Here is a 26,488-nt window from a genome sequence, read left to right on the forward strand (position 1 = left end):
TCTATAAATCCCATCCATTTAGCTGGAACAGCAAGATGCTGCAACAAAAACTCATTGTAGGCACACAGCCTTAGGCCACGCTCACATAGTATTTTACATCAGTATTTGTAATCCAAAACCAAGAGTGGAACAATCAGAGGAAAAATATGATAGAAACACGTCAGATGTAAATTACTGACCAAATATTGAACGTGGCCTTGAGGTTCAAATCTGCAAGGAAAAAATAAGTATCATGTGCATGAAATTTAAGAAATCTCATTAATTTTATTGGCACTGTAAAAAGCTACTTCAAAAGTGAGGAAACCTTAACCCCTTCCCGACATGCGCCGTACTAGTACTGCGCTGCCGGCACTGCATTAGTGCCAGCCGCAGTACTAGTACGGCGCCCCGATCACCGCGGTCTCACGCTGAGCGCCGCGGTGATCGGGTGCGGGTGTCAGCTGTATATGACAGCTGACACCCCACAGCAATGCCCACGATCGGCGCTATCGCTAATCGCGGGCATTTAACCCCTCTGATGCCACTGTCAATAGTGACAGCGGCATAGAGGGGGATCGCGCAGGGACGGGGGCTCCCTGCGCTCTCCCACCGGAGCAGCGCGATGAGATCGCGCTGCTCCGGTGACCTGGAAGAAATCCCCGGATCCAAGATGGTCACGGGACTCCTTCCGGGTCATGAGATGACCCTGCTTGCCGGCGTCTGCTGAGAATTCCTCATAGCAGGCGCCGGCAAGCCTCTGCAAAGCGCCTGTCAGATCGGTGATCTGACAGAGTGCTGTGCACACTGTCAGATCACCGATCTGTGATATCCCCCCCCCGGGACAAAGTAAAAAAGTTAAAAAAAAAAATTTCCACATGTGTAAAAAGAAAAAAAAATAATAATTCCTAAATAAAGAAAAAAAAAAAATATTCCCATAAATACATTTCTTTATCTAAATAAAAGAAAAAACCACACAATAAAAGTACACATATTTGGTATTGCCGCATCTGCAACGACCCCACCTATAAAACTATGTCACTAGTTAACCCCTTCAGTGAACACCGTAAAAAAAAAAAAAAAAAAACGAGGCAAAAAACAATGCTTTATTCTCATACCGCCAAACAAAAAGTGGAATAACACGCGATCAGAAAGACGGATATAAATAACCATGGTACTGCTGAAAACGTCATCTTGTCCCGCAAAAAAAAAGCCACCATACAGCATCATCAGCAGAAAAATAAAAAAGTTATAGCTCTCAGAATAAAGCGATGCAAAAACAATTATTTTTTTATATAAAATAGTTTTTATTGTGTAAAAGCGCCAAAACATAAAAAAATTACATAAATGAGGTATCGCTGTAATTGCACTGACCCAAAGAATAAAACTACTTTATCCTTTTTACCAAACGCGGAACGGTATAAACGCCCCCCCTAAAAGAATTTCAGGAATTGCTGGTTTTTGTTCATTCCGCCTCCCAAAAATCGGAATAAAAAGCAATCAAAAAATGTCATGTGCCCGAAAATGGTACCATTAAATACGTCAACTCATCCCGCAAAAAACAAGATCTCACATGACTCTGTGGACCAAAATATGGAAAAATTATAGCTCTCAAAATGTGGTGATGCAAAAACTATTTTTTGCAATAAAAAGCGTCTTTTAGTGTGTGATGGCTGCCAACCATAAAAATCCGCTAAAAAACGCGATAAAAGTAAATCAAATCCCCCTTCATCACCCCCTTAGTTAGGGAAAAATAATAAAATTTAAAAAAATATATTTATTTCCATTTTCCCGTTAGGCTACTTTCACACTAGCATCAGTACGGGGCCGTCGCGCTGCGTCGGCCCGACGTACCGAAGTACCGACGCATGCTGTGCAAGCGCCGCACAACGGGGGCAGCGGATGCTGTTTTTCCATGCATCCGCTGCCCCATTGTGAGGTGCGGGGAGGTGGGGGCGGAGTTCCAGCGTGCGCGGTCGGAAATGGTGGACCGTCGGCACAAAAAAAAAAAGTTACATGTAACGTTTTTTGCTGTCAGCGGTCCACCACAACACGACGCAACCGTCGCACGACGGTTGCGACGTGTGTCAATACGTCGCAATGCGTCGATAATGTTAGTCTATGGGGAAAAAACGCATCCTGCAGATGACTTTGCAGGATGCGTTTTTTCGCCAAAACGACACATTGCGACGTATGCAAAAAAACGCTAGTGTGAAAGTAGCGCTAGGGTTAGGGCTAGGGTTGGGGTTAGGGCTAGGGTTAGGGCTGGGGTTAGGGTTGGGGTTAGGGTTGGGGTTAGGGTTTCAGTTAGAATTGGGGAGTTTTCACTGTTTAGGCACATCAGGGGCTCTCCAAACGCGACATGGCGTCCGATCTCAATTCCAGCCAATTCTGCTTTGAAAAACTAAAACAGTGCTCCTTCCCTTCTGAATTCTCCTGTGCGCCCAAACAATGGTTCCCCCCAACATATGGGGTATCAGCGTTCTCAGGACAAGTTCTCGTGGAAATAAAATATTTTTTATTTTCGCGGCTCTGCGTGATAAACTGTAGTGAAACACTTGTTGGTTCAAAGTTCTCACAACACATCTAGATAAGTTCCCTGGGGGGTCTAGTTTCCAATATGGGGTCACTTGTGGGGGGTTTCTACTGTTTGGGTACATCAGGGGCTTTGCAAATGCAACATGACACCTGCAGACCAATCCATCTAAGTCTGCAATTCAAATGGCGCTCCTTCCCTTCCGAGCTCTGCCGTGCGCCCAAACAGTGGTTCCCCCCCATATATGGGGTATCAGCGTACTCAAGACAAATTGGACAACAAATTTTGTTGTACAATTTCTCCTGTTACCCTTGGGAAAATAAAAACGTGGGGGCTAAAATATCATTTTTGTGGAAAAAAAATATTTTTTATTTTCGCGGCTCTGCGTGATAAACTGTAGTGAAACACTTGTTGGTTCAAAGTTCTCACAACACATCTAGATAAGTTCCCTGGGGGGTCTAGTTTCCAATATGGGGTCACTTGTGTGGGGTTTCTACTGTTTAGGTACATCAGGGGCTCTGCAAATGCAACATGACACCTGCAGACCAATCCATCTAAGTCTGCATTTCAAATGGCGCTCCTTCCCTTCCGAGCTCTGCCGTGCACCCAAACAGTGGTTCCCCCCAATGTATGGGGTATCAGCGTACTCAGGACAAATTGGACAATAACTTTTGTGGTCCAATTTCTCCTGTTACCCTTGGGAAAAAAAATTGCGGGCTAAAACATCATTTTGTGGAAAGAAAAAATGATTTTTTAATTTTCACAGCGCTACATTCTAAACTTTTGTGAAACAATTGGGGGTTAAAAGTGCTCACCACACATCTAGATAAGTTCCTTAGGGGGTCTTCTTTCCAAAATGGTGTCACTTGTGGGGGTTTCCACTGTTTAAGCACGTCAGGGGCTCTCCAAACACGACATGGGTTCCGATCTCAATTCCAGCCAATTTTGCATTGAAAAGTCAAATGGCGCTCCTTCCCTTCCGAGCTCTGCCATGCGCCCAAACAGTGGTTTATCCCCATATATGAAATATCAGCGTACTCAGGACAAATTGCACAACAACTTTTGGGGTCCAATTTATCCTGTTACCCTTGGGAAAATAAAAAATTTGGGGCAAAAAGATCATTTTTTGTGAAAATTAATATGAATTTTTTTTACGGCTCTACATTATAAACTTCAGTGAAGCACTTGGAGGTTCAAAGTGCTCACCACACATCTAGATTAGTTCCTTAGAGGGTCTAATTTCCAAAATGGTGTAAGTTGTGGGGGTTTCCACTGTTTAGGCACATCAGGGGCTCTCCAATTGCGACATGGGTTCCGATCTCAATTCCAGCAAATCTTGCATTGAAAAGTCAAATGGCGCTCCTTCCCTTCCGAGCTCTGCCATGTGCCCAATCAATGGTTTACCCCAACATGTGGGGTATCAGCGTACTCAGGACAAATTGTACAACGACTTTTTTGGTCCAATTTCTCCTGTTACCCTTGGTAAAATAAAACAAATTGGATCTGAAGTTAAAATTTTGTGAAAAAAAAGTTGAATGTTCAATTATTTTTAAACATTCCAAAAATTCCTGTGAAGCACCTGAAGGGTTAATAAACTTTTTGAATGTGGTTTTGAGTACCTTGAGGGGTGCAGTTTTTAGAATGGTGTCACTTTTGGGCATTTTCTGTCATATAGACCCCTCAAAGTCACTTCAAGTGTGAGGTGGTCCGTAAAAAAAATGGTTTTGCAAATTTTGTTGCAAAAATGAGAAATCGCTGGTCAACTTTTAACCCTTATACTCCCTAACAAAAAAAATTATGTTTCCAAAATTGTGCTGATGTAAAGCAGACATGTGGGAAATGTTGTTTATTAACTATATTATGAGATATAACTCTCTAATTTAAGGGCATAAAAACTAAAAGTTTGAAAATTGCTAAATTTTCATAATTTTCGACAAATTTTTGTTTTTTTCACAAATAAATGCAAGTCATATCGAAGAAGTTTTACCACTATCATGAAGTACAATATGTCACGAGAAAACATTGTCAGAATCACCAGGATCCGTTGAAGCGTTTTAGAGTTATGACCTCATAAAGTGACAGTGGTCAGAATTCTAAATATTGGCCGTGTCACTTAGGTGAAAACAGGCTTTCGGGTGAAGGGGTTAAAGGTACGCGCACACGTTGAGTATTTGATCATTAGTTTACCTCAGTGTTTGTAAGCCAAACTCATTGCAGGCACACTGCCTTAGGCCACGTTCACATGCACACTGCCTTAGGCCACGTTCACATGTCCAGTATTTGGTTAGTATTTTACATCAGTATTTGTAAGCCAAAACCAGAAGTGGAACAATCAGAGCAAAAGTATAATAGAAACAAGTCACCACTTCTGTATTTTTCACCTATTCCTGGTTTTGGCTTACAAATACTGAGGTAAAAAACTCACTAAATATTCAATATGAGCAAATGGCTTTAAAGCCATAATGAGGCCTTTGGAGGCTTTCCTTAAAGTTCAGTTAGCTGTGCCAAAATACTTATGTTATTATTCATAAGCCCCTTGCTGTGACATATGTACTTGACGCTGCAGCTCGCGATACACTGAGGAGGGTAGAGCACTCAAGCTAGAAAACAATCAAAATGGACGGTTTCTTACCTTCCATACCTGTGGAAATATGACAAAAACAAACTCGCTTAGGTTCCTATGGACCCCACACGACTAGTGAAAAGTTAAAGGAGTCGGAGAGATTGAATTTGTAATGTCTGAAAGAGAGACTGTCAGGTTTAAGAATCCCTCCATTTCATTGAGCAACACTAGATTTGTCAAACCTGTACATTCAGTCTGTGACATATTCTCCTGCAAAGCAAACTGCAGTGTTGGATGTAACATAATACTAACTACCTCAACAAATGTGGATCCAGGAGGTGATGCCGTCCTTGGTTTTGCATAGGAGGATTTCTGGTTCCTGGAACCTGACCACTGCAGCCAGTCACAGGCCTCCGCAGTCAGATTATGATGAGTTGTGTTGGTGTTCTGTAACTGATTCTTCTCTGTTCATGTCCAAGTTTCCAACCAAAAATGAGTGTTACTATTAAGCTGCCTCAAAGTTTGTTCAGCCTTAATGTAAAATATATTTCAGTTATATAAAAAAAAGTATCTGGGACATTCCAAACGGTGCAACCAGGGCCGAACTGGCCATCTGGCAATTCTGGCAAATGCCAGAAGGGCCTGTCTGGTCGTGGGCTGCCTTGTCTGCTACATTGTTAACAGAATCAGTGTTCTCAAGACCGACACCGTTAAGAGTTGTGACAGAACACAAAGTCGCTGACTCCGTCACTTACCCCAGCAGCCACGGGTATCATAGAAATATTGGTCTGGTAGTAAATCTTGCTTTCCTCCACCCAGGGTAATATTAGTAGTAATATATCCCATCTGGTCCTTGGGGACGGGGACGGAGACGGGAACCCAGGAAGCCTGTGTGATTTCAAATGCCAGGGCTGAATATCAGTCCCAGTCCGTACCTGGGTGCAACCCCTTTAGGCTAAGTGAGTTTTTGATGTTACAGGATTCCTGCACCATTTCTGCACCTATTATTTAAATTAAGCTACTTGTGTTTTTATTGTGTTTTTGTTTGCGTTTATATCACGTTTTTGATACTGCGATTTTTTTTTTTTTGCTGCTTTGTTTTTGAAACTTACTGTTATTTGGCTGTGATAATTTTATTGACATACAGTAGGTACTGTAGTTGTGGATTACATGCTTTTTATGCGTTTCAGAGGTGGAAAAGCAGTAAATACACATGTGCATTATTTTGCCTGTGGAATTTCCGCATCTAATGAAAGTCTATGGGAAAAATCTACATACGTAGAAAACTCGATACTGTAAATTGACATGCTAGTGATTTGAAACGTGCACCGCGCGTGAATTTATGCTGTGTCAAAAAGAAGCACAGTGGGCACGAGTTTTCTATAAATCCCATTCTCTTTGCTTTAACTGTAAGACTCCACATTTTTGACACAGCAAAAACATTCAGCTTCAAAAAGGCACCAAAAGCTCAATGTGGTAACCTAGCATTTCAGGTATGGGTATATGTTAAATGATGCAGAAATTTCTGCATAATTTGTGCATCTCTTGGTAGGAAAAATGCAGAGTACAATAGGCACGTTTTTTGATGAATTTTTGCTGCTTTTTGAATGTGTTTTTTTACATGCTTTTTTGAGTTAGGGCTCTTTTCCATTTGCGAGAAACACGTCCATTTCTCGCATGTGAAAACCAAGCTCTGGCGCCGGCACGTTGGAGCGGAGCGTGCAGCTCCATGTAGTGCTATGTGGCCGCACAGCTCCGCTCTGAAGTGCCGGCGCCAGAGCTTGGTTTTCACATGCAAGACACGGACGTGTTTCTCGCAAATGGAAAAGAGCCCTAATATTCAGGGCCTGTGCACATGTTGCAGATTTGTCACTTTTTATGTGTACAGATTTATCACAGAAATACCAGCGAAAGGAATGAGAATCCAGAAGTCTCATGCACACGTTACTTATTTTTTTACTTGCAGATTTGGTGCAGACTTAAAGGGAATCTGTCACCCCATTTTAGGCCTATAAGCTAATGCCACTGCCATCAGGAGTTTATCTACAGCATTCTGTAATGCTGTAGCTAAGCCCCCGATGTAACCTGAAAGAGGAGAAAAAACAGCTAGATTATACTCATCCAGGAGCGGTCCCAATGCGGTCTGGTCTGATGGGCGTCGTGGTCCAGGTCCGGCGCCTCCCATCTTCTTACGATGATGTCCTCTTCTTGTCTTCACGCTGCGGCTCCGGCACAGGCATGCTTATCGGCTCTGTTAAGGGCAGATCAAAATACTTCAGTGCTCAGGCGCCGGGAAAGGTCAGAGAAGCCCAGCGCCTGCGCACTGCAGTACTTTGCTCTGCCCTCAGCAGGGCAAATCAGTACACCTGTGCAGGAGCTGCGACAGGAAGCAAAGAAGAGAACATCATTGTATGAAGCTGAGAGGCGCCGGACCCAGACCACGACGCCCATCGAACCAGACCACACTGGGACCGCCCCTGGGTGAGTATAATATAACTTGTTTTTCATCTCTTTCAGGTTACATCGGGGGCTTATCTACAGCATTATAGAATGCTGTAGATAAGCCCCTGATGGCGGTGGCTTTAGCTTATAGGCCAAAAATGGGGTGACAGATTCCCTTTAAATATGCTGCATGTCAATTCTTTCAATGTTTTTGCTGCATAATTTCCCTTATACTAATGAGTGGGGAAAACTATGCATCAAAAATGCACATCTTTTATGCAGTGTTATCTCTGTCAAGAGATGCAGAAATGGTGCAGAAATTTCTGTACCAAATAGTTAAAGTGTGCTCATACTCTTATCTTGTACGGATGGCCAGCCTAAATCCAGCTTTTTTCTGCCTTAATAAAGGTGAACTTACTTTTTTTTCCAAGCTCTACCATCACACTCTGCAATCAAGGTGATAACGGTAATTGGAAAACAAATGTTTAAACTAGACATACACTTCCAGGCTTTCCAGCTGAGCATGCATGTTTATTCAGTGAGGAAGGTGAAGACAGGCTGCTGCCACGTGCTTGTGACAATGACTTATCTCTGGAGGGAACAAAGAAATTGGAATGCTGACATTCAGGCCATGTGCACACGTTCAGTATTTTTCACGTTTTTTTTGCGTTTTTTCGCTATAAAAACGTGATAAAAATGCGAAAAAACCGCTAACATATGCCTCCCATTATTTTCAGGGTATTCCGCATTTTTTGTGCAAATGTTGCATTTTTTTCCACGAAAAAATCGCATCGCGGAAAAAAAAGCAACATGTTCATTAAATTTGCGGAATTGCGGGGTTCCGCACACCTAGGAGTGCATTGATCTGCTTACTACCCGCACGGGGCTGTGCACACCATGCGGGAAGTAAGCAGATTATGTGCGGTTGGTACCCAGGGGGGTGGAGGAGAGGAGACTCTCCTCCACGGACTGGGCACCATATAATTGGTAAAAAAAAAGAATTAAAATAAAAAATAGTGATATACTCACCTTCGATGGTCCTAGCAGTCTTCCCGCCTCTCAGGTGCATGCTGCTGCTTCGGTTCCTATAGCTGGTGTGTGGTGAAGGACCTGCGATGACGTCGCGGTCTTGTGATTGGTCGCTAGGCAGCATCTATAGTAAAAAGTTGGTCACACTTGTCAAACACTATGTTTGACAAGTGTGACCAACCTGTCAGTCAGTTTTCCAAGCGATGCTACAGATTGCTTGGAAAACTTTAGCATTCTGCAAGCTAATTTCGCTTGCAAAATGCTAAAAAAAACGCGAAAAAAACAGGGAAAAAAACGCAAAAAAAAAATGCGGATTTCTTGCAGAAAATTTCCAGTTTTCTTCAGGAAATTTCTGCAAGAAATCCTGACGTGTGCACATACCCTCAAACAGGCCTTTGTGTGCATTTACATTGGCCAATCACTTGGGAGATAGCATTCCTAGGAACACTCATCTACTATATAATTGTCTAAGGGTCACTTCTGTCTGTCTGTCTTTCTGTCTGTCTGTCTGTCTATCACGCATATTCATTGGTCGCGGCCTCTGTCTGTCATGGAATCCAAGTCGCTGATTGGTCTCGCCAGCTGCCTGTCATGGCTGCTGTGACCAATCAGCGACGGCCACAGTCTGATTAGTCCCTGGCAGTCAGTGCCCGGTGCCCGCTCCATACTCCCCTCCAGTCACCACTCACACAGGGTTAATGCCAGCGGTAACCGACCACGTTATGCCGCGGGTAACTCACTCTGTTACCGCTGCTATTAATCCTGTGTGACCAAGTTTTTACTATTCATGCTGCCTATGCAGCATCAATAGTAAAAAGATCTGTTAAAAATAATAAAAAAAATAAAAAATCATTATATACTCACCTTCCGCCGCCTTTCCCACTTCTCGTGACACTCCGTTGACCGCTCCATGCAAGCGGCAGGTTCCGGTGCCAAGGATGGTATGCGAGAAGGACCTTCCATGACATCACGGTCATGTGACCGTGACGTGATCATAGGCCCTGCGAGAAGGACCTTCCATAACGTCACGGTCATGTGACCGCGTCACATCACAGGTCCTGCGCTCATACCAACCCTGGGACCGGAAGCTGATGCGTGCACAGCACACAGGGCCAGGACTTCAACGGGCCTTCGGAGGGTGAGTATATGTTTATTTTTTATTTTGTCTGTATACTACGTGGCTCTGTGCTGTATACTCCGTCGCTGTGCAATATACTAAGTGGCTGGGCAATATACTACGTACGTGGCTGGGCAATATACTACGTGACTGGGCAATATAATACGTGGCTGGGCAATATACTATGTGGCTGGGCAATATACTACGTAGCTGGCCAATATACTACGTGGCTGGGCAATATACTACGTGGCTGGTTAATATACTACGTGGCTGGGCAATATACTACGTACATGGCTGGGCAATATACTACGTGACTGGGCAATATACTACGTGGCTGGGCAATATACTACATGGCTGGGCAATATACTACGTGGCTGGGCAATATACTACGTGGACATGCATATTCTAGAATACCCGATGCGTTAGAATCGGGCCACCATCTAGATTGCCTATAATCGGCCTTTCTTAGGCTATGTTCATATCATCTTATTTACATGCAATGATATGCTGCAGAGAATGAGAATTTCTAAGCAAGCTTAAAAATTATTTCATCTGACAAATGTTTTGTTAATTTGTTGAGTGAGTATCAGCCTGTTAATGTTATGTTCACATGTCCAGTAATCATTAGTGATGACTCAAGTTTTGATGAACGAGCTTGCTCTGATAAGGTGTTATATGAGCATGCTCATGTCCTAATCAAGTATTTTCGGCGTGCTCAAACAATATTGCTCAGGTAGCCGAAGCTGTTCGACAGCCACAGCACATGCAGGGATTACCTGTTAGTCAATCCCTGCATGTGTTGTGGCTGACAAACGGCTGTGAGAAATGCAGCCTTGGCAACTCAAGCATAGTATTCAAGGGCGCCAAAATGCTCTAATAGCACTCGAGCATGCTCCGATAGCAACTTATCCAAGCTTGCTTGCTCATCACTAGTGATGTGCTAATATGCTCAGATAAAGTGTTATCCGGGCATACTCATGTGCTAACTATGTTGGAATCACTGTGACTGTATGTATCGTGGCTGTTCGAAAGCCACAGCACATATAGGGATTGCCTGTTTGTTAGACAATCTCTGCATGTGTTGCTGCTGTTTGACATGCTGCAGCTTCTACTCAAGCATAGTATTCAAGAATGCAGAAATGCTCTATTAGCACTCGAAAATGCTCGGATAACACCTAGTGATGAGCAAACGTGCTCCGATATGCGTTATCCAGGCAAGGTCATGTGCTAATAGAATATCTTCGGAGTGCTCAAAAGCTATGTTCGAGTCCACGTGACTACATGTCTCACTGCTGTTCGACAGCCGCAACACATGCAAGGGATTGCCTGATTGTTAGGCAATCCCTGCATCTTTCTTACTTTTATTAACTTTTTAAAAAATATTTAAATAAAAAATTCATTTAACCTGGGTTAAGTGCTGCAGTGTCAATTTATGTGGTAATAACTCTAGAACGCTTCAACAGGTCCCAATGATTCTGAGATTATATTTTTGTGACTTATTGTACTTTATGATAGTGGAAAAATTTATTCGACATGACTTGCATTTGTTTGAAAAAAGAAAAGAAAATTTTTCAAAATTTACAAAAATTTAGCAATAGTGATGAATGATGAGCGAATATACTCGTTACTTGAGATTTTTCGAGCACGCTTGGGTGTCCTCCGATTATTTGTAAGTGCTCGGAGATTTAGTTTTCATCGCCGCAGCTGAATGATTTACAACTACTAGCCAGCATAAGTACATGTGGAGGTTGCCTGGTTGCTAGGGAATCCCCACATGTAATCAAGCTCGCTAATAGCTGTAAATCATTCAGCTGCGGTGATGAAAACTAAATCTCCGAGAACTTACAAATACTCGGAGGACCCCCAAGCATGCTCGGGAAATCTCAAGTAACGAGTATATTCGCTCATCACTATTTAGTAATTTTTAAACTTTTAATTTGTATGCCCTTAAATCAGAGAATTATACCACACAAAATAGATAATACATAACATTTTCCAAAAGTCAACTTTCAACTTTTTAAATTATTTTTTTTGTTAGAAAGTTATGAAGGTTAAAATTTACCAGCAATTTCTCGTTTTTCCAACAAAATGTACTAAACCATGTTTTAGGGACCACATCACTTTTGAAGTAACTTCAAGGGGCCTATGTGATAGAAAATACTCAAAAGAGACACCATTCTAAAAACTACAAGCCTCAAGGTGCGCAAAATCTCATTCAAGAAGTTTAGTATCCCTTTAGGTGCTTCACAGGAATTTTTGGAATGTGAAAGGAAAAAACGAACATTTAACTTTTTGTCCCCAAAATTTCACTTTAGATCTCCAATTGTTTATTTTTGCAAGGGTAAAATTGACCCTAAAATTTGTTGTGTTATTCTGCAATTTCTCCTGAGTACACTGATACCCAATATGTTGGGAAAAACTACTGTTTTGGTGCACAGCAGGGCTTTGAAAGGACCGAACGCGATTTGACTTTTTGAACGCAAACTTTGAAGGAATAATTAGCAGACCCAACTTTGCAATTGGAGAGCCTTTGATGTGCCTAAACAGTGGAATCCCCCACAAGTGACACCATTTTGGAAACTAGACCCCTAAAAAAACTTATCTAGATGTGTAGTGAGCACCTTGAACCCACATGTGCTTCATAGAAGTTTATAACGTTGAGCCGTGAAAATAAAAATAAAAAATCACATTTTCCCCACAAAAAAATATTTTTAGCCAAAGATTTAGCATTTTCAAAAGGGTAAAAGAGAAACTGCACCATATAATTTATTTTGCAATATATTCTGAGTACTCAGATACCCCATATGTGGGGGTAAAATACTATTTAGGCTCACAGCAGGGCTCAGAAAAGGAGTGATGTTTTGAAACATAGACTTTGATGTAATGATCTGCTGGTGTCATGTCTGGTTTCGAAAGCCCTCACAATTTACAGCATTTTCAAAGCTAAACCCCTCAAGGAATGTATCTAGATGTGTGGTAAGCACCTTAACTCCCCAGATACTTCACAGAAGTTTATAACGTAGATTTGTGAAGAAAAAAAATAAAATTTTTCCCACATAGATTTTTTTAGCCCCAATTTTTTTTTTATGTTCACAAGGATAGCAGGAGAAAATGGTTACCAAAACTAGTTGTGCAATTTCTCCTGAATACACAGATACCCCATATGTGGTCAAATACAACTTTTGAGGCACAGTACAAAGCTCAGAAGGGAAGAAGCGCCATGTTGATTTCACATTTTGATGGACTGATTTGAGGGTGCCATGTCATATTGACAGAGCCCCTGAGGAGCCAGAACAGCAAAACCCACCATAAGAGACCCCATTTTACAAACTACGTCTCTCAATGAATTCATCCAGGGGAGAAGTGATTATATTGACAAAATGTGGATCACATTTATCTGGCGCTCTATGCTGAGCACTTATATCGGGATTTGCCTTTAAATCTTAGAGTGACAATTCAGATGAAACCCCCAAGGGAGGCACTCACTATCATGAGGCAGCAGAGTTACTCTGAACTCCATCTGGCCTCTGTTCAGCGGTGCCCATTATTTTCAGAGGTGCAGAAAACTGTGGCCGATGGCACTTTTATGAAATCCTGATAAAAAAGACAGACACAACCAGGTCACAGGTCAGACAGTGTCCACAGTGCCTCCATCTGCCTCATTATAGTGAATCTTTCCCCGGGTGTTCCATCTGAAGCCCGTATCTCAGAGATTTAAGGTACCTTCACACGAAACCACGCTGCAGTGATAGCGACAACGATGCCGATCGCTGCAGCGTCGCTGTTTGATCGCTGGAGAGCTGTCACACAGACCGCTCTCCAGCGACCAACGATGCCGAGGTCCCCGGGTAACCAGGGTAAACATCGGGTTGCTAAGCGCAGGGCCGCGCTTAGTAACCCGATGTTTACCCTGGTTACCAGCGTAAAATGTAAAAAAAACAAACAGTACATACTTACATTCGCGTCCCCCGGCGTCCGCTTCCTGCACTGACTGACTGACTGAGCGCCGGCAGTAGCAGGGCACAGCGGTGTGAAAGTGACTCCTCTGTATATTGGGAAATGCTGCCTGTAGGTACAGGATTAATGCACCTGTATAAAAGGGATGATAATATAAGCTAAATGGTTCATAGGGATAATCGTATACTTATCGGATCATTATGCTGTGGTCTCACGTCCTGGTCCTGTGTGCAGGTAAGGGGCAAGCGTTGGTGGCGTAGTGGAGGAAGCCGACACAGTCCTGTGTCACGGCGGTGAGGCAGCTCGGCGTGCTGAATGACGCCCGGCGTTTTATCTGTTTCCCCAGCCGGTCATATGACCGGAAGTGCAAGGGGATGCCGGCGCCTGCGCACGAGAGTTCCCTCACTATGTGTGGGCAGGCAAAACGGTGCCTGCGCACATCCCATATGGCAGAGCGCTGGTGTACAGCGCCTGCGTCTGTTTACAGAGCCGGCGCCTGCGTATGAGTTTCTACCCTGTGTGTGGACAGGCAAAGCGGCGCCTGCGCACACCACACTCGGCGGGGCGCTGGTTGACAGCGCCTGCGTCTGTAAGCTGACCGGGCTGTGTAGGTCATCAGGCCGGCTTCTGCGCAGGTCTATGCTAGCATGCTGTGCATAATGGGGGAACATCAGCGTCTGTTGTCTGAGTAAAGGTACCTTCACACGAAGCGACGCTGCAGCGATAGCGACAACGATGCCGATCGCTGCAGCGTCGCTGTTTGGTCGCTGGAGAGCTGTCACACAGACCGCTCTCCAGTGACCAACGATGCCGAGGTCCCCGGGTAACCAGGGTAAACATCGGGTTGCTAAGCGCAGGGCCGCGCTTAGTAACCCGATGTTTACCCTGGTTACCAGCGTAAAATGTAAAAAAAACAAACAGTACATACTTACATGCATCCCCCGGCGTCCGCTTCCTGCACTGTGTGAGCGCCGGCAGTAACAGGGCACAGCGGTGACGTCACCGCTGTGCTGTGCTTTCACTTTCACTTTGCGGCGCTCAGTCAGTGTGGGAAGCGGACGCCGGGGGATGCATGTAAGTATGTACTGTTTGTTTTTTTTACATTTTACGCTGGTAACCAGGGTAAACATCGGGTTACTAAGCGCGGCCCTGCGCTTAGTAACCGATGTTTACCCTGGTTACCAGTGTAAAATATCGCTGGTATCGTTGCTTTTGCTGTCAAACACAACGATACACGGCGATCGGATGACCAAATAAAGTTCTGAACTTTATTCAGCGACCAGCGACATCACAGCAGGATCCTGATCACTGCTGCGTGTCAAACTAAACGATATCGCTAGCCAGGACGCTGCAACGTCACGGATCGCTAGCGATATCGTTACAAAGTCGTTTCGTGTGAAGGTACCTTTACATGGAAACCCCAGGTAAAGATTTGGTTTTATTTACTTTTTTAACTCTGTTCCTGGTGCAGTATAAGTGATTAGATGACTTTATTCTTCGGATTGGTGTGATTATATGCATACCAGATTAATATCGGGTTTTTATGTTTGACTGCTGTCACATGCTAAGGCCAGTTTCACACGTCCTCATATTTCCAGTACCGGTAAACACGATACCGGAGATATCCATGTCCATGTGTATGTGTGATACATCTGTGTGGCACACGAGTGGCAACTCTGTGCCGCATCATGACCGCACAGATGGCCGCTGGGAAGCAGCGCTACAGTAAGCGCTGTTCCCCTGTGTGTGGTGCTGAAGCCGGCTGTCATCCATTCTCCCCTGCTCAGCCGGCGAGCAGCATGAGCAGGGGAGAAGGGATGAAAGAAAAATATGACGTGGGGTCCCCCCTATATTTTACAACAACCCGGCAAAATTCACAGGTGTGGGCTACTATTCTCAGGTTGGTAAGGGGCCATTGATATGTGATTGTCAGGTACAGCATGTCCCATAGTGAGAGACCTGTCAGTCACCTGGTGTGGTATGGAAAAATATCTGGCTGCAATTGTGCAGCCTTGCACCGATTCATACTGCCTGCATTTTGGGCAGCATGAATCAAGTGGCAGGTTCCCTTTTAGGCTTTGAGCCCATGTTGCAGAATATAAGCAGAATTTTCCTCTTCAAATCCGCCCACCCTTGCCAGTAAAACCGCTCGCGTTTTTGTTGCGTTTTTGTCATGTATTTGTCGTGTTTTTCATGTATTTTTTTTCATGAGTTCCAATGTAATTCTATGGCGGCAGAATCGCCGCGATTCAGCAAAATTAATGAACACGCTGCGTATTTTTCTGAGATGCGTTTCTGCTGCGGAAAAATGCAGTATGGACACAACAATTGCAGTATGCTATTCAAAATAATGGGATTTCCGCAGCGGAAAAACGCGGGGGAAAACACTAAAAAAATGCAACGTGGGCACATAGCCTAACTCTCAAGAAATATGCAAAGCTGCAATATGTTCTGCTGGAATATGTGCTTTGAACCTCAATATAACAATTTGAAACTACAGATATACATATGGATTCACTGCTGTTTCATTGGGAAATGTCTAGGATGGACTGTTCTTATCTTTAGCTCCTTTGAGCTGCAACCTCAAAGTGAATGATACATGCAAGTAAAACATTTAACAATTTATATTTTAACTAAAAACACAGTTGGTATTGATGATTTTACCAAACTCCATTACAGTGAAGGGAAATCTTTGTGCGTTTGAAGGAAACTCTATTTTGACACCTTGGGGTCCTTTTATACACATTACAATGAACAGAGGGTGCAGTTTTAGCAGCTTTTAGGTTTAATGCTTGTAAAGGAAATTGAAGGGGAAGGCTTGTCTCCCCTTATAAAGTAGAAAAAGGTCATGTTCATAAGTGGAGAGACTGGAAGTTCTTAACTTGTAGCTACCAAAGCTGCTGGTTAAGGTCTTCCATAAGAGTCTTTGAAGGTTTATATTACAGTGAAAGGTTAATTCTGAGGCTGCAGCATTTTACCTTTTTCTTCCAGGTTCATATACAAAAAGAAACTCAACATCAATTGGTCTCTTTGCCGAACATTTTCTTCCAAATGGATCATGCATTTTTTTCTGTAAGAGAGAAGGAAAGGAATTTAAGCATTATTCAATAGACAAAATAGTGCACGATCTCGAAATGACTACAACACGTTTTCAGAGGTGACATACCAAATAAACCTGAGAATACAAGATCTGTTACCTTTATGAGTTATGTTGAGCATGTTTATTAATTATTACGTGTTTACAAAGTGATTTTTAATGCTAAGGCTCATGAGGGAGAGGTGACAGATTTCAGGAGATATAGTAAAAACCGAAAAAAAAGCATAGACTCTGGATTGTTTTAGGCAGGTCATGTGAAAATATGATTACACTAATGACTAGCTACTGTTGATATTTTATCTGCCATCATATAATTATGCTGATTATTTGCTATAATCAGATCAGGAGTTCTGGAAGGATGATAAAATATTCACAGTGTTAAAAGAAATTGAAATTGCAATATACCGTATATACTCGAGTATAAGCCGACCCGATTATAAGCCGACCCCCCTAATTTTGGCACAAAAAACTGGGAAAACTTAATGACTTGAGTATAAGCCTAGGGTGGGAAATGCAGCAGCTACCGGTAAATGTCAAAAGTAAAAATAGATACCAATAAAAGTAAAATTAATTGAGACATCAGTAGGTTAAGTGTTTTTGAATATCCATATTGAATCAGGAGCCCCATGTAATGCTCCATAAAGTTTATGATGGCCCCATAAGATGCTCCATATTAAAATATGCCCCATATAATCCTGCATAAAGGTTAATAATGGCCCCATAAGATGCTCCATAGACACATTTGCCCAATATAATGCTGCATAAATGTTGATTATGGCTCCATAAGATGCTCCATAAAGATATTTGCCCCATATAGTGCTGCACAAACCTTGATTATGGCTCCATAAGATGCTCCGTACAGACACTTGCCCCATGTAATGCTCCACAAATGTTAATTATGGCCCCATAAGATGCTCCATAAAGATATTTGCGCCATATAGTGCTGCACAAACGTTGATTATGGCCCCATAAGATGCTCCATAAAGATATTTGCCCCATATAATCCTGCACAAACGTTAATTATGGCTCCATAAGATGTTCCATAAAGATCTTTGCCCCATATAGTGCTGCACAAATGTTATGACCCCATAAGATACTCGATACAGACACTTGCCCCATATAATGCTGCACAAAAGTTGATTATGGCCCCATAAGATGCTCCATACAGACACTTGCCCCATGTAGTGCTGCACAAATGTTGATTATGGCCCCATACAGACACTTGCCCCATATAGTACTGCACAAACGTTGATTATGGCTCCATACAGACACTTACCTCATATAGTACCGCACAAACATTATGGCCCCATAAGATACTCCATACAGACACTTGCCTCATATGCTGTTGCTGCTATAAAAAAAAAATGACATACTCACCTTTCCGTCGCTCAGGCCCCCGGCACTTTCAATATTCACCTGACTTTGTTCCGGCGCCGCTCCATCTTCAGCATGTAGGATAGCTGCGGAGACACCATCACGTGTTTCTCAACGCAAGCAGTGAATAGCCAGGCCTTTCCCCGGGAAGGAACAACCACGGGAAGGGCAGCATCCAAAAAAGGAAAACATCCAATACAGGAAAACCACCTATGCCAAGCATGGTATCCATCCACAGACAGCTGTTTCGGGGTGTTTGCCCCTCATCAGTGTGGAGTAGGAATCTGGCTATTAGGAGCAGTGCCTAGTAAAAGGATGTATCCTACATGCATTTGCACATTTCCCATAAGGGATGGGGGCAGTGTTCTGGATCACTGCGCTGAGAAACACGTGATGGTGTCTCCACGGTGTTGGATGTTTTGGTCTCCCCGAGGCCAATCATCTGTGCCTTTTACTAGGCACTGCTCCTAATAGCCAGATTCCTAATCCACACTGATGAGGGGCAAACACCCCGAAACAGCTGTCTGTGGATGGATACCATGCTTGGCATAGGTGGTTTTCCTGTATTGGATGTTTTCCTTTATTGGATGCTGCCCTTCCCGTGGTTGTTCCTTCCTGCGGAAAGGCCTGGCTATTTACTGCTTGCATTGAGAAACACATGATGGTGTCTCCGCAGCTATCCTACATGCATTTGCATATTTCCCATAAGGGATGGGGGCAGTGTTCTGGATCACTGCGTTGAGAAACACGTGATGGTGTCTCCGTGGTGTTGGATGTTTTGGTCTCCCCGAGGCCAATCATCTGTGCCTTTACAGCCTTTTACTAGGCACTGCTCCTAAAAGCCAGATTCCTACTCCACACTGATGAGCTGCAAACACCCCGAAACAGCTGTCTGTGGATGGATACCATGCTTGGCATAGGTGGTTTTCCTGTATTGGATGTTTTCCTTTATTGGATGCTGCCCTTCCCATGGTTGTTCCTTCCCGGGGAAAGGCCTGGCTATTCACTGCTTGCGTTGAGAAACACGTGATGGTGTCTCCGCAGCTATCCTACGTGCACTTTAATTTGCTTAGTCACCGACTGATTTGTGACCTGCCCACAGGCTGGAATTCGACTTTTCATATGTTGGCAAAGCTTAGTGAGCAGCAGAGGGCAGTATCTGAATTCCAGCTCTCAATGTCTGTTTGAGTACAGGACCAACATGGTGAGCGTTCAGTTGTCCCTTGTCAGCATATACTGTATGTCTCTTCCAAAATTGTTAGTTAGATAGGGCATACATATTCATTGGCACATTACATTGCCCGGTGCTGACTTTTCTAGGCTCCTAAATGAGACTTGTGTCCCTTTATTAAACTGTTGATTCTCTTACATTTTCAAAATTTGTGTCCTAAAAGAAAGAAAAAAAAAGTGGTGGGGCCTCGCCCAGTTTCTGTACACAGACCTATACAGGCCGCAGCCTTACACATATTGGAACATGGTCATTGGCACTGTAGCTCTGCCTGCCACCTGAGTAATACACTCCACAGACCTTGACACTCTCTAGGTCATATCCTGCAATTACTCCATTGTTGCTCAAAATCGTGAAAAAGATACATTCTGACTGGTTGTGTAGTTTCCAGAAGAAGTGCATAGGCTTGTGCAGATTGGTCAATGGCACTCCTGTCTCTTTTCCTTGAGGAGGCTGCTTCCAAGTAAAATGAGGCTTGCACATGTTCCTGACATGGATTTCAGGCCTGACAGACTGACCACAATACAGACCCCGCTTGCATACACTATATGGAATCCAATTTACTAACATTGGTCATACAGTTCATTTTTGCCATCGGATCCCAATGGAACAATTGTCATAGTGGGTGAAGCCGCTGTAAGGTGAATATAATAAAGGAGTTGGGGGAGCTGTATGATCAATATCAGTAAATTGAATTCTACCAGACACCAAAAGCATTAGAAATAAATTCTGAATACAGTGTTTGCAAGCGAGGACATTTTGTCCACCATGAAATACTGGCTGTGCACCTTTCTTGACCCACAGTACAAGGAGACATTTGCTTCTCTCATGTAGGAGGCAGACATATCATTTTCAGTGCATGTATGCCAGAGGGCCATACAGGTGCAACTCGGGGGGGGGGGGGATATCCACCAACTGACACATTTTCATGAAACTGTCACATTAGCAAGGGCTTTCTGTGGTTCTAACTATGACGAGGAGGGAGAAGTTGAACAAGATGGTGAAGGACTACTTAAGTGACCATACCATCATCCTTCCTTATTCTTCAGTGCCCTTTAACTATTGGTTGTCCAAGCTCCACATTTGGCCAAGACCTCTCCTTCTACACCTTGGAGGTGCTGCCATACCCTGCTGCAAGTGGGTTGTCTGAGCAGGTTTTTAGTTTGGCTGGTGCAACCATAATGGATAGGCGCACATGCCTGTCAATGGAAAATGCAGACAGGCTGAATCTTCTAAAATTGAACAAGGGCTGGATTTCAGGCAACTTTGTGCGACTTTGTAAGCATTACGGATGACAGCAATGTAATGTAAAAGCATGCCAAATGCTTTGTTTGGGAAGTTGTCTCAACATCCATCCCTTACCATCCAAACCCAATTTGCTCATGAAATCACCTCCTCCTCTTCCAGCAGCAAGTACTTAGTGGTCATGTACGTATACAACCAGTCTCTTATCCGAGCAACCGAGGTCTGTCTCTTTTCCCCACAAGTCCCAAAACAAACAAAAGTCACAGTCTATGATAATTGGGTGCAATAGCTCCTGGACCACATGGAATTCAGTACTTTAAGCTATTTCAATGTCCACTCTGGCCATTGGATAGTCTTTAGAATTCCTGTGGATGCAGTGGACCCTAACGTTCTTCTCAGGGATCAGATGAGAAGCAAGTGTAGCCTTCACTAGCAGGCCAGTCACTTTCAGACCATTCACATTTATGGGAGAAGCTTGTGGCCCATCACTGGGTGAACCACTCACACTGCAGGCCGGATGTGCTTAGTATTAATAGTGGCGTCACAGGCTGCAGTCCAACTGCTGAGAGGTCAGGGGACAACAGGCAGCTATATGGCATGGGCCATGACATTTCCAGCATACAATATCACCAGTTGGGATCTTTGGCATTACCTCACTGACCCCTTTGGACCTTGGACACCCCTCCTCTTTTTGGGTCCCTGCTCCCTGTTGGGTTCCCCAGTATGGAGTGGGTTGACTCCCAGGGAACCTTCAATACCCTGAGACCTTTTGACCAATCCAACCAGATCATCGGCATTCTGGGGATCACCCTGGGCAACCCAAATCTGCATTGACCTCAGAAGAGAGTGCGCAATCTGGTCCATCACCACATGGTTTACCATCTTCTCAGGGTAAGATGATTCTGGCTGAAGCCATATTTGGGAAAGATACAGTAGATTAAACATTTGGGAGAGAGGGAGTTTGTGTCATAGGTGTGTCAGTTGTGACACAGTCATTCTGGATCTGGCTGTGGAAGGTCATTGCGCCTGGCTCTGCTGACACCGTCTGGATCTTGCATCTCTGCGGTGGAGTGATATCCTTTTCCCTCTAGGACTAGTGGTAATTTCTACTGTCTGTTGCTGATTAACACACCCTTTCTGGATGTTTAAATACCTCCACACAATAAGAAAAAAAGAATGGATCTACCTGTGGCCAAACATTTTTGTATGCCTGATCATGGCACCATGGACCTGAAATTACTTGTATTGAAAGGTAACTTCAAATCTCAGATGGACAGGAGAATTTAGGAGTATAAATTTATGACAACTTTTGACACACTTAATGCTGGAATGAATGTGTCGGATGGATTTATGTCTTTTTACATCAATTAAGGAATTTCCACTTCAGACCATGTAGGGTCATCATAACAGATCCAGACCCCAATCAGAGGACAACAAAACATTCACTCCTAATCTAGCAACTGTTCCAATATTTATGGACACAACTGTTTATCACTTATCACTCTCCCATAATGACAGTTCTGTGCTGTGTTGTGTATAAATATGTGATTCTTCAGATGTTGTATTAGTCTATGCCTGATGAAGAGGCCTGAGTAGTCTCGAAAGCTTGCAATTTGTTACCATCTTTTCAGTTAGCCATTAAAAGGTATCGACCACTGAGAACTCTCAATTCTAAATATTTTTCTAAATACTTTTAGTCACTTCAGCAGGGCACCGGTGATAGTTATACCGTACTTATTTCTGTCTGGTTGGAAGTACAAGTAGTCGACTAGTTCCTTCTTGGAGGATAGCTGGTGTGATCTCTTTTGTGTCTTCTCAAAATAAGTGTATACCCTTGTTTGTTTACCTTATTTGTCTTTAGTTGTAGTGGGGGCTGACTAGTGCTCATGCCGTTCCCTCCCTATCCCTAGGGACAGTCAGGGATTAGGCCCCTGCTCGATGATAGGTGAGGAACCTATTTAGGGACATTAGGAGTGACAGGGTGTTTTTAGATCGCCTAGGGGTCTCCACACCCCCTTTCCTAGTGTTTGGGCTTCCACACCCCCTTCCCATGTTGTTGTGCACCTCACTTTTCAGTCACCCAGCATGACAGTTTGTCACAGTGATATGCCCAGCGGTGGACTTATTGGGCCCTGGCAGTCATTGTCACCCCAAGCGCGACAAAATTTCAGCTTCAAATATCCTTTGGCATCTGGCAAGGCCACGTCATAATAGGCTTTCTGGGGATCCCCTGTTAAGTATGGTGCCAGCACTTTTGCCCATTGCTTAGGCGGGAGTTTCTCCCTCATGGTGTCCCTATCAAAAATGGTCAAAATGGCCGCAAGGTAGCCACCCGGAGTCACTATCTGCAGGGCTCTACTTTCCGCCTTCCGGATGGAAAAATCAAGTTGGAGATGCTGCCTTACCACGAACCACCTCTGTGAGCATTTCAATCTGCTGCTGCTGTTCGCGGTGCTCAACTTGCTCCTGTTGCTGTTGCTGCGGTTGATGCTGTATCTGTTGCATAAGCAGCTTACTTGTCTCCTGTTATGCCTGCTGTTGCTGCTGATGGGCTTGCACCATGTGTTTAATCAGGTCCTGCATACTGTTTGAAATTGCTTGCTGGCTTTTGGCAGCCTTCACCCATGACATGCAGTACCGCTGCAGCAGTCACACATCTTCCCTGGGAACGCTGTCTGCACTTCTAACACCAATTTTTGTAGATCGGCTCACTCAGCTGCTCAAAGAGGTTGTCACAGGGACATTTTCCATTTAAGTTTTCAACTGGTTTATTACAACGTACTGTATAAGCCAGTGCAAAGTTAAACAAGTAAACGTGGCTCTTCTGGCATAAAGGAAAAAACAAAATTGCATACAGTACAGTATGTATGACTGCAGGGATCCACACTCTCAGAGAAAAAAACACTGTTCAATTCTCTTTAACACAAGCATGGCTAAGGGCATCTCATCTCCTGACACACCAAACACTAAATGAGTCAAAAGGCTCCACATTTAGCTTCTGGATCACACCCCGGGGTAGAGATATGGTGAAAAGCCTCCTACCCACTCTTCATATGTTCACAAAAACCTAGCTCTTAGGCTGTGTGCCCACGTTGCATTTTTTTCTGCGTTTCTGCCGTGTTTTTTGCCGCAACGGAAACGCATAAAAACTCTTAACCCCTTCAAGACGCAGCCCTTTTTTGTTTTTGCGTTTTCGTTTTTCGCTCTTCTCTTTCCCAGAGCCATAACTTTTTTATTTTTGTGTAAATATGGCCATGTGAGGGCTTACTTTTTGTGGGACCAGTTGTACTTTTGAAAGACATCATTGGTTTTACCATGTCTTGTACTAGAAAACAGGAAAACAATTCCAAGTGTGGTGAAATTGCAAAAAAAGTGCAATCCCACACTTGTTTTTTGTTTGGCTTTTTTGCTAGGTTCACTAAATGCTAAAATTGACCTGCCATTGTGATTCTCCAGGTCATTACGAGTTCAAATGCATGTAGAAAAGCTGCGGAGATACCATCACGTGTTTCTCAACGCAAGCAATGAATAGCCAGGTCTTTCACCGGGAAGGAACAACCACGGGAAGGGCAGCATCCAAGAAAGGAAAACCACCTATGCCAAAACATGAAATTCAAAAGATCACTGCACTCGTATGTTTTTCAAATGCAAAATTCCAAAAGTTTATTAAATTTGTGTCAGAGGAAAAAGGTACTTGGCGAATTGACGTTTCGGCCAACCCGTGGCCTTGTTCACAAAATCGCTGTAACAAGTAGAAAATAAAACAATTAGAAAATAAAACAATGTCACTCACAGGTAAGTATATACATATTTACAATTGTACACAAGAGAAAGAAATCCATATCACGGTGATTCAATCGCCGATAGTTGGGCATATTCTGTAAAGATTAACGACTAGGAATCATATATTTCCAAAAAACATGAATTATTAGACAATGCATTATTAGACAATTGAGAGGAGGAATTCAGAGAAGGAGTTCATTTTGGATCTGGAGCAAACAATTATGGAGGAAGAACATACCCTGTTAGAACTGTATTGCATACAAAGAAAGGACCCTTTACGTTTGGTGAGTCAAATAAAACGATGAAGAAGCATAACCTGAAAAGAACAATATAGCATAAGGAGGCAGCAGAGCCACAAGGTCCCTGGCAGAGGGGGGGGGGAAGGGGGGGGGCGGCAGCCGAATATAGTACATCATATAATAATGACGGTAATTCCCTCTTTTGAACCTGGTTACTTTTATCTCCACCCCAAAATAGAGTAGTACATCATAAAGATACTGACCTAGCAGGAGTGCTAGCGAACATAAGCCCATGCACAAAAACCGTATCAGCGGCTGGACCGAGACCTGTGGCTGCAATATATACATATAAGAACAATGAGGCCCAATGGTGTAGACTGGTTGAACTGAGGGGTATACGGAGCTATTGGAATACCTGTCCTATGGATGCAGTCAATCCTAGATGTCAGCCTGTATCCGTTCAGTATATTTTGCAGTGTCCCAGACGTAATATGAGGGTATAGTGCTGTGTGCAAGGAAGAAGAAGGGGGAGCAATAAAAATGGGACCATGTCTACTGTGGGAAATGGTACGGAGGACACGTTATAATACTTATTCAAGGTATTACTCAGTACCTGTGTCGCCACTTAATGCAGGGGACCACAAAAATGCTGGCCACTGGTTGTGAAAGTGTCTCCTCTGTATATTTGGAAATGCTGCCTGTAGGTACAGGATTAATGCACCTGTATAAAAGGGATGATAATATAAGCTAAATGGTTCATAGGGATAATGGTATACTTATCGGATCATTATGCTGTGGTCTCACGTCCTGGTCCTGTGTGCAGGTAAGGGGCAAGCGTTGGTGGCGTAGTGGAGGAAGCCGACACAGTCCTGTGTCACGGCGGTGAGGCAGCTCGGCATGCTGAATGACGCCCGGCGTTTTATCTGTTTCCCCAGCCGGTCATATGACCGGAAGTGCAAGGGGACGCCGGCGCCTGCGCACGAGAGTTCCCTCACTATGTGTGGGCAGGCAAAACGGTGCCTGCGCACATCCCATATGGCAGAGCGCTGGTGTACAGCGCCTGCGTCTGTTTACAGAGCCGGCGCCTGCGTATGAGAGTTTCTACCCTGTGTGTGGACAGGCAAAGCGGCGCCTGCGCACACCACACTCCGTGGGGCGCTGGTTGACAGCGCCTGCGTCTGTAAGCTGACCGGGCTGTGTAGGTAATCAGGCCGGCTTCTGCGCACAGAATAGTGTGTGGAGTGTTTTGTGTTCTGAATGTGGATGCTTGGCGCTCGTGCATTATACCGTGTAGCCCCGCAGGTCTATGCTAGCATGCTGTGCATAATCAGGGAACATCAGCGTCTGTTGTCTGAGTAAAGGTACCTTCACACGAAGTGACGCTGCAGCGATAGCGACAACGATACCGATCGCTGCAGCGTCGCTGTTTGGTCGCTGGAGAGCTGTCACACAGACCGCTCTCCAGCGACCAACGATGCCGAGGTCCCCGGGTAACCAGGGTAAACATTGGGTTGCTAAGCGCAGGGCCGCGCTTAGTAACCCGATGTTTACCCTGGTTACCAGCGTAAAATGTAAAAAAAACAAACAGTACATACTTACATGCGTCCCCCGGCGTCCGCTTCCTGCACTGTGTGAGCGCCGGCAGTAGCAGGGCACAGCGGTGACGTCACCGCTGTGCTGTGCTGTGCTTTCACTTTCACTTTGCAGCGCTCAGTCAGTGTGGGAAGCGGACGCCGGGGGACGCATGTAAGTATGTACTGTTTGTTTTTTTTACATTTTACGCTGGTAACCAGGGTAAACATCGGGTTACTAAGCGCGGCCCTGCGCTTAGTAACCTGATGTTTACCCTGGTTACCAGTGTAAAATATCGCTGGTATCGTTGCTTTTGCTGTCAAACACAAC

Source organism: Ranitomeya variabilis, chromosome 2 (genome assembly GCF_051348905.1).
Source record: "Ranitomeya variabilis isolate aRanVar5 chromosome 2, aRanVar5.hap1, whole genome shotgun sequence".
In the NCBI taxonomy this organism is placed as follows: domain Eukaryota; kingdom Metazoa; phylum Chordata; class Amphibia; order Anura; family Dendrobatidae; genus Ranitomeya; species Ranitomeya variabilis.